General features: G+C 38.6%; 1 pseudogene; it reads right to left on the bottom strand.

The window, feature by feature from the left end:
- Window positions 1-10,189, bottom strand: part of LOC115425541 (stromelysin-3-like) — a 59,319-nt pseudogene that overhangs the window by 25,110 nt on the left and 24,020 nt on the right.

Here is a 10,189-nt window from a genome sequence, read left to right as displayed (position 1 = left end):
CTCTTTGATTTAGTGCAAAAAACATTAAATTCTGAAAATGTGTAAATGAACAAACAATCCTGTAACAATAAAATGTGAATAACCTGAACAAATATGAACAATCTGAAACGTCCAAAGAAACTTAAGTGGAATTTTAACAGTTTTCTGCCTGTTATTAAATGTTTTGTGCCGGTGTAGATCTGATCTGTAATGCATCCTACTATAATGGACGTTCTGTGTCCGACGCGTGTCCGGGTGTTTGTCCCGCTGTTGCATCACGGGAGGGCGCTATCGTACAATGGCACCACAGGTGCAGTGCCGCTAGTATGTATAAATGATAAGTCGAGGCATAATATTGATAAAATTGTACTTATATTTCTCAACAAATTCAATTTTTTTTCAGGTTTTTCACATCCTTTTTGTTTGGATAGTTTGTAAATGTAAATATTGGTTTGACTGAATGTTAGTTTTTTGCACTAAAACATTTGGAGTTGTCATTGTTTATTGGCTATCATCTGTTATTGTACTGGCCCGGCCCAGTGCAGATTAAATTGGGCTGAATGTGGGTCCCAGAAGAAAATGAGTTTGACAGCCCTGTGTTAAATAGAGAGAAAAATTCATTTGGGAACTGACACCAAAGTAGCACTGGGCCTTTAAGGGTTAATAATAGAAAAAAAAAAAGTGCCGTAAGTTTAAAATTATTTAGGAATATTGAATTGAGAGGGTAGATATGTTTTTGATGTTGTTGATTTTTTTATTTTTTTTTTAATGGTGTGAATGCCCGATGCTGTACACATTTAAGTTGATGTAAGTGGTGGATCAGGTGAAAAGGATAGGCAAAAAAAATAAGCTTTTGCTTCTAGCCTATTCCTGTTTTGGTTTTTATGTTTACTACGATTATTGTTCTAAGTGCAATGATTGATGTACAAACCAAAATACATTTATTCATTAAAACCATTTTTCTTAGCTTCAGAAGTTAAACTCATGGAGTCCATCTGAGTGGACATTCATGGAACTCCACCAAAAATAGGTTCATTAAAAAAAAAGAAAAAAAATCAACTGTATTGTTTTGCCTAAAGAGGAAGAAAAACACTCAGGAAAAAAAATCTGGAAAAATCATATTTCATGCATGAAAGAGTAAAAACTAAATGCTAAAGATAAAAAAAAAACAGTACGAAAATGAAGACAGTAAAAGTCACATGACAAAAATAAATAATAATTAAAAAAAAAAAAGATGAAGTAAAAGGTAGTAAGAGTTGTTGTTTTTTTCCAATTGCTTTTTTTTGTTTTTTTCAGGCCAACAGACGAATAAAAACACTCCGGAAACTAATCTGGACTAAAGTTCTCATATTTCACACATGAAAGGGTTAAACCCGTGTCTTCTTTTCACCTGTAGAGAAACAAATTGTCGTCGTCATGAGAATCGGCGTCGTACTGTTTTAATCACAGGTTAATATCCTCCAGGGGTCAGAGGTCAGAGGTCGTGAGGTTACGTAACGGAGGCTGTGGGAAGTTTGTCTGATGTGGGTATTGATAGCGTCTTTTCCCACAGGTTGTTGTCGAGCAGCGGAGGAAAAGGAAATGCACGTCATTGGCCGATAGCACAAGCCCAGCGCCGCACATGTGGTTAGGCCGAGACGCGGCGGTCCGAGTCCAGGCGGCGCAGATGGGACGGCGCTCGCCCTCCTGTAATTTACTCCTGTGGAAATGAGCAGAGTCATTTCCTGTGGATGTGGTGAGGGGGGTGGGGGGGTATTAAGGATAATGGGCCACTCTGGGACCCAGTGTCTCTGAAACCACCACTGCTGACCTGGTTCTGAGGCCACGGCGTCATTAACCCGAATTAAAAAGATGCCGATTTAATCCCCGTGGTGTAGACCGGGACGATAAAAACGACGCCTGTGACGGAGTTCAGATGTGGACGCTCTGGTCCCAGACCACAAGGAGGATTATTAGGGTCTGATTTCAGCTGGGTTTGTCTGTTTGTGTGTTAGCAAGATAACAAAAAAGTTATGGATGGAATTTTCAGGAAATGTTGATACCGGCACAAGGAATAAATGATTAAATTTTGGTGGCAGTGGGGGGGCACTGATCTGCCTTGGTGGGGGTCTGCGCTCTCTGAGTGCTTTCCTAGTCGTTATTATTATTATTATTATTATTATTATTATTATTATTATTATTATTATACAGTTTTTATTGGAATTTTTTAACATTTACATCCACTATATGGACAAAAGTATGTGGACACGTTGAATTCAGGTGTTTGTTTTCTAACGGGTCTGGGATACAAAACAATAAGGACTAATGTCAGAATATAGTTTTATATTATGGAATACATATAATTGCATTGGTTAGTTTGGGTTCAATTGCTATCTTTGCTTCCAAAATGCCTCCGATGGTTTTGACTTAAAGGAATGATATTTTGCTTTTTTTAAAAAATGGAATTCTTCCTTTTCCAACATTTCCCTGTGGTCTCCATAATAATAATAATAATGTCCAGCAGTGTTCAGTGTAATTATGGCCCTGGAATGTGACTAAATTACATAAAACTACAATAGCCAACCTAATTAGCTGATGTTAGCATTAATATGTATTGGATTCTATGGACTGTCAGCTAGCCGCTAATTAGCTCAGGTAGGGGTTATTAGTGTGTTTGTAGATTTATACTGTTATCAACACAACTGTGTGTGTTAAAGCAGTGGTATTTGTCTGTTTTTAAATGGAATTCTTCATTTTCCCACATCTCCCTGTGGTCTCCATAAACTGTAAATGCTCTGCTTGGCTCTGAATTCTTCATTCATTCAACTCCACAGGTCCATCTTCAACCCTATTTCTGAGGAATGACACCAGAAAGGTGGTTTGGAGCGCTGGCCCTTTAAATGCACAGGAGCCACTTCAGGCCCCGCCCCCTCCAGGTTATTGGCTGTGCTGCTCTGTCCTGTTCAACCAAAAACTGAACATTTGAGGTAATGGGCTCCAAATATGGACATTTTCAGTCTGGACTACAACCACTGCTGCTGACAAACAATTATGGAGAAATACTGGAGAAATGTTCGACTGAAGTCTGGACCTGATATGAGCAAATGTGGAGATGGAACTAGTTATAAAACATAACAAATTAAGCAGGAATTCAAACAGGTTGTAGAAAACCACTGGATTTTTGTCCAAATGAATCTAAAGATAGTTTTGCAGCAGCTGGACGGTTCAAATTCAAACTGTCTGAACTATTAGGGTCCAAATACACAAAGAAATGAAGCACAGACTAAGAAAAGTGGGTTTAGAGAAATGTGAGCCCTTTAAATTCTCTCAACATTGATTTTATTTTGGGGTTTTTTTGTCCAAACTGACCCCTACTGGTGACCCCTACATAGGATTTACACATTTATCGTCCGGTTATGACGAAATATTGTTATAAAATCATGTTAAGTTGTATCTTTGTTCCATAAATTTTTAACAGATGGATGTTTTATACTAAATGGTCTTAAGGTGGATGATATCAGGCTGTTTTATGTGGAACTAAACTGGTTTTCCAATTTGCATCAGTGAGCAGCTGAAAGTCCAGATCGGCGACCGCCATCGTCGTCTACCAACCGATCTGTATGGAAAGAAATTTGTTTCTTTATATATCAATCAAAAAGAAAAGATTTGCAACCAAAAAAGAATAGATTTGAGAGCAAAAGACAGTCAGTGGCAATCAAAAAAGATCATTTTGTTTCTAAATCAGTCCTCTTTGCTTGTGAGTTAAAAACTTTTGCTTGAGACTTAATCACTCCTCTTTGTTTGCAACTTCAAAAGTTTTTCTTGTGAATTTAACTGCACTTAATGGGCGGGGCCTATGCTGATGGATGAAAGAAGAGTTTCTATTGGTCAGCTCAGGCTGTGGATGTACAGGTTGTAACCGACACTATTTAGTGTAATCCATTACTTATGGGACACATTTCAATTTCAAAGAGCGGCAGGCTATCAGCTGACCTCTCAGTAACATAAACACAATGGAGAGGTGGTTTAAGGCGGAAGCTGGAGCCAGGTCAAAGCCACCAATAGAAACTCTTCTGTCATCCATCAACATAGGCCCCGCCCATTAACTGCAGTTAAATTCGCAAGAAAAACTTTTGAAGTTGCAAACAAAGAGGAATGATTTTCAAGCAAAACTTCTGAAGTCTCAAGCAAACGTTTTTAACTCACAAGCAAAGACGACTGATTTAGAAGCAAAATGATGTGGGTTTTTTGTTTGCCACTTACTGTCTTTTGCTCTCAGATCTTTTTTTGGCTGCAGATCTCTTCTGTTTAATTGATGAATAAAGAAACAAACGTCGGTCCATAGTTTGTGGTTAGATGGTTGGGTTCGGTCTTTGTCAGGTCCATCCTCCGTCCTGTGCTGATGTGTCGTAGTTTGTTGCAGTGCGGCTGAAATGTGCCTGATGTTTTGTTGGGTTTAATTGAGGCTGGAGCTCCGCAGGACCCGCCAGTGTCGTTGTTGTAGGTTATGGGGAACAAAACCCAGCAGGATTCAAGGAATGTGCTCCAGACTGCAGAAACACAGTGACTGATGGGTCTGGATCGCAGAACAAACACTCCAACCCCCCCACCCCCACCCCCCACCCAACCCGACACTTTGTTTAAAGGAGATTTGAGCTGCTTATTTCATCACACAAAGCACTTATTCATGTTGGTAGGGGGAGTTTCTGCCTCTGTCCTCCACTTTTCCATAAACGCCTTGTTAGCGTTAGCGTTGTTATGAATGAGCTAAAACAAGCTTTGGCTCCGAAACCCGACGTCCCATCAGGGTTTGGGAGGCGTCCTCAAGTTCAAGCGCTTCCAGCTAAACGTCTGCACTTGGTTTGAAACTCCACCGACGTGTTTTCAACTTCACTCATGAGCCTTTTATTAAACATTCCTGCTGGTGTTTTCTTCAGGTTTCAGTCAAACATTTCACCAACTCATTGACTGGATCGGAGATGTTCGCAAATCCACGTCTCCAGTCTTTTAAGGTTTTAATGAAGGTTCTGTCATCTGAGTGACATCTGGTTTACAGCGAGGAACGTTCCACACTGCTGTCTGTCAGGAATTCAAAGCATGTCCTGTTTTATCATCTTCTTCTGTCTTATTGGATATTAATCTATTACATGATCGACTACATCTTTAACTGTGCTGCTCATTTTATGAGTGTATTTGCAGAATTTTACAAGGAGTGTGACACCGACCCATGGTTTTACAGTATTTAATTTTATTTCACACTATTTATAGTTAGAATTGAGCATCTGTTTATAGTAAAATGTGTGGTTTCAGTCACATTAAATGGCAATTTGTATAAATCAGGGGTGTCAAACTCATGTTAGTTCAGTTCCATATTCAGCCCAATTTGATCTGCAGTGGGTTAGACCAGTAAAATAATAACAGTAAAAAAAGTAAAAATCTATTATGATCAGGTTTACATCGACAAAGTTTCCTTAAAAATCTGAATAACATGAAGAACTTGAATTGTCTAATGAAAAACAAGTATAATTTTAACAATATTCAGCCTCGTTTTATCAGTTTATCATTTACACAAGTGCGTTACAATCGCACAAAACATTTAGTAACAGGCAGAATATTGGTCAAATTGCATTTACTTTTCTTAAGACATTTCCATTTGTTCATATTTGTTCAGGTTATTCACATTTTATGTAAAAGTACAGTTTGGTAATGTAAACATTTTCATGTAATTTTACTTTTTTACACCAAAAAAACAAAGACAAAATTTGGGGTTGTCATCATTTATAGGTTATTCTGATAATACTTTACTGGTCTGACCCACTTGAAATCTAACTGTGTAACTGTAACTGTAATCGGACTGTATGTGTCTGTGTGTGGAACCTGAATTAAAATGATTTTGACACCACTGATTGTTAATATCTTCAGTGTAATTTTTGCATTTCACAAATTCATCCCAGGGGCCGGATTGGACCCTTTGGTGGGCCAGATTTGGCCCCCGGGCCGCATATTTGACACCTGTGGCATATATACTTGTTTTAATAACGAACAATTACCATAAGTCTATGATCTGCTTCTGAAGGCATTTCATTTATTTGTTTATTCGTTTACCCATTTTAAAAGCACCTAGCATTAGCATTAGCACATTAGTTGCAGTCAGTGGTGGGTAATCCCAGCTCCATAAAGTCAAAGTCCTTCCATGTATTGGTTCCACCTCTTCACTGAACAGGTGATTCCACTAATTTTCATCATCGACCTGGATGAGGAGTGGAGCTCTTCCAAATGGGCTGGTCCAGTGAACGGTTGAAACAAATACATGGCAGGACTTTGGCTTTATGGAGCTGGAATTCTCCACCACTGGGATCACTGAGCTGCCATTGAAGGCACCCAGAGACCAAGTCCAGACCTTCATCAGGACCTGGACGGAGCTTTAAGACCAGTGTTAGGTGAAGTTACTGAAGTATACCTTCTTTTAACCTCCTCAGACCCAGGAAGTGTCAGCAAAGTACCAGCTTTTTTTGTTTTTATTTAATTAAGTGCCTATATTGGAAACATCATGATGCAACAGGTTTTTCAGATGCAGTTTTTAAAATTTTTTATGGAATGTCCTTTGTGGTGGACAGTTTTCTTCTTTTTTTTGTATAAAGTTGTGAAACTCTTGTCCACAAATGTGGACAGAAAACCCATAGCTGGGTCTGAGGAGGTGAATGGAAAAACGAAATGGAAATCCAGGTGGAAAACTCAGACAGACTGGGAACTGAACATGCAACTTCCCAGCGTTGAGGTGGAAGTCTGCATGAACAAAACCAGATTACCAGGATCTACTGCTACTGTTATGACACTGAAAAGCTGTCCTTTAACCTTCCTGTGTCCAGGTGAGCATATTATACACACTTTACACTTGACGTTAGAAAATGTAATATTTTTCAGTTTGTTTTTGGTCAGAATTCAAAACTTGTTCATTTTTTCATGATTTTTTAAAATTGTGATCCATCCACTCAAACCATCCCATTATAAACAGTGTTAAATTCCTACACTAACACCCTTCTACCAAGTGAGTACAAAATACACACGGACACATTTTAGAAAATTTGACCTAACACAAAAAATACTAATGTATATTAACCAGTGTTGGTGTTAATCATTGACATATGCCAGGATAAAAAAAATAAAATGCAATTTTTGTGTTGTATATTGGGGAAAATTTTTTTGTGTTTTTTTTGCTTAAAAATGATGTTGTTTGTTTACATTCCAAACATGTCACCATCACCGTCTTCTTCCTCTTACCAGGGTTACTGTCTGAGAGGCAGATGGTAGTTCCTTTGGAAATGAGGAGAATTGGATATTCACAAAACAGCACTGAAGACTATAGGTATGACAGAATATCAGTCCATAGACGATCTGTAGAACCAGTCGGTCATGAAACAAGCAACAAAAATCTCTTCAGACCCGACTCATCCATTGTCTTCTGAATACGAACTTCCTCCATCAGGAAGAAGATTTCCTATGCCAAAGTGCAAAACCAACCGCCTCAAATTATCATTTGTCCCAGCGTCCAATAAGCTGCTGAACAATGTTAAGAACTAGTGCAACAGAACAACGAGCAACAAACACACAGCACTGTAGCACTTAGCCCTTTTTTTCTCCCTGTACTTTAAGCGTCTTTATTTATTCTGTGTTGTGATTGTCAAGTGTCGTCTGTGTCTGTTTTATATGACAGATGAACTGTCTTTGTTGTAATGTGTCCATGTGATGGTGTTTTTGATCTTGTCTGTGAAGCACTGTGCCCAAGATAAATTTCTCCCAGTGGACAATAAAGTTTATTTTACTTTACTTAAACATTCATGCTTCTCGTCGTCTAAATCCCAGATCTGTTGATCATCCACCGACGTTTCCCTCCGCACCTTCACGAGGTTCACGTTGGCCTGCGACTCGTTGCCATGACGTTGGACACGGTTTGTTTCTTCCGTCAGGTAAACACTGGGCTTTTTCTTTACTCTACAAAGGTCTGTTGATGTGTGTTTTCTCTGTGTGTGGTTATCTGCTCTGCTCTACAGATGCACAACAAACACTGCAGATTAATCTTATCAGGCTGAACAGTAGGAACCAAGTGTGGCAATCTGATGGCTGTTGACATGGAACTGGAGTTTGGAATCCATGTGTTTCCCTGTTCCGTGTTTTCCAACCAGTTTATCAGTCGGAGGATGTGGGTCAAACACACAAACTGATATGACGGCAGATCGTTGAAACCTCTTATGTCCCAAACAGTTATTTTTCAGGAAACTGGGAAAACAGTGTATATTCTAAACAAATGAACAGAGTTAAGAGATGTCTCACCAGCTGTTTTCAACACTTTTCATTGATCAAATATTTCTAAAACCATCAGGCCAAGGTGAAAACTGACCAACAGAATCGTTTCATGACAAAAAAGGAACCAAAAATGGACTCACGAGGTTTCCACCCGACAGCGACAGTAATGATATAATGCAGATGTATAGGTATATTTGGTGCATTTGTATTTTTTAATTGTTATTTATAAGTGGGTTTTTTGTTCATTGCACTGATATTTAGTTTATTGCTAAACTAGTCACTTTTCCATTTACCCTGAAATGGTGCAAATATAACTAGCACATAAAAATTTACTTAATGGAAAAACGACAATTTTGCCAAAACTTGTTTTTCGATTAAAAGTTTTTGTGCTGGCAATAGGTGGTTTGTCAGGTGTAGCACAAATGGTATATCACGCAAAACTGCAAAGGAAAGACCTTTTTCCGCAACTAGAGTCACGTGAATTAAAAATCGTATCAAACCGAAGACCCCTGTACCGAAAACAGATCAAAAATGTACCGAACCGAAGACCCCTGTACCGAAAACAGATCAAAAATGTACCGAACCGAAGACCCCTGTACCGAAAACAGATCAAATCCATGTGTTTCCCTGTTCCGTGTTTTCCAACCAGTTTATCAGTCGGAGGATGTGGGTCAAACACACAAACTGATATGACGGCAGATCTTTGAAACCTCTTATGTCCAAAACAGTTATTTTTCAGGAAACTGGGAAAACAGTGTATATTCTAAACAAATGATCAAAAATGTACCGTACCAAAAACGTACCAAAAATGTACCGAACCGAAGACCCCTGTACCGAAAACAGATCAAAAATGTACCAAACCGAAGACCCCTGTACCGAAAACGGATCAAAATTATACCGAATTGAAGACCCCTGTACTGAAAACGTATCAAAAATGTACCGAACCGAAGACTTCTGTACCGAAAACGTATCAAACTGAAGACCCCGTACTGAAAATGTATCAAAAACGTACCGAACCAAAGACCCCCGTACCGAAAACGTACTAAACCGAAATGTTTCTGTCCCATTCCACCCCTACAGACCAGTAAGTATTTGGATCAGGACACAGATTCTGTCGTTTCACTTCTGTTCATGACCACAGTGGGTCTGAAATGAATGAGTCCAGATGGGATTCAAGTGTGGGCTTTTAGCTTTAATTCAATGGCCTTAACAAGAATATCGCATTAACCGTTTAGGAATCGCAACCACTTTAAACACAGCTCCTCCATTTTCAGAAGCTCAGATGTAATTGGACCCTGACAGATGCAGAGACTTCATGTCCACATGTGGGACGTTTCCTGGTTATTCTACGACAAATGAAGCAGATAAAAGGTCTGGAGTTGATTCCAGATGTTGAATGTACATTTGGTAGCTGTTGAATTCTCAACATGAGGTCCAAAGAGGAGTCAGTACAAGTGAAAGAGGCGTCATTTAACCGAAAAAAAACCCCCAACTAAATCTATCAGAGAAGTAGAGAAGACTGTAGGAGTGGTTAAAGCAACAGTTGGGTACATTCTGAAAAACAAAACCTCCACTGGTGAGTTCAGCAAAACCAAAAGACCTGGAAGAACACGGAAGACGAACCCCCTTCCAACATCCATCCAAGTCCAGAACAAGGTTATTATCGGTAACGAAAGCTAACGAAATGACGAAAACTAGAATAGAAAAACATTTTCATTAACTGAAATAAATAAAAACTATAATTAAAAGAAAAAAAAAACGATAACTAACCAAGGTTATAATAGTTTGGGATTTTTCATTCTAGTTTAGTTTTATTTAGTTTTGACTTTTTTTTTCTCTAATTCAGTTAGTTTGAATTAGTTTTTAGAGCAGTTTTGCTAGTTTTTATTAGTTTTAATTTTTTCTAAATGCTTAGTTTTAGTTTAGT

This window comes from Sphaeramia orbicularis, chromosome 9 (assembly GCF_902148855.1).
Source record: "Sphaeramia orbicularis chromosome 9, fSphaOr1.1, whole genome shotgun sequence".
NCBI lineage: Eukaryota > Metazoa > Chordata > Actinopteri > Kurtiformes > Apogonidae > Sphaeramia > Sphaeramia orbicularis.
The sequence above is the reverse complement of the archived record's forward strand: the minus strand, read 5'-3'. Positions and strand labels throughout refer to the sequence as shown.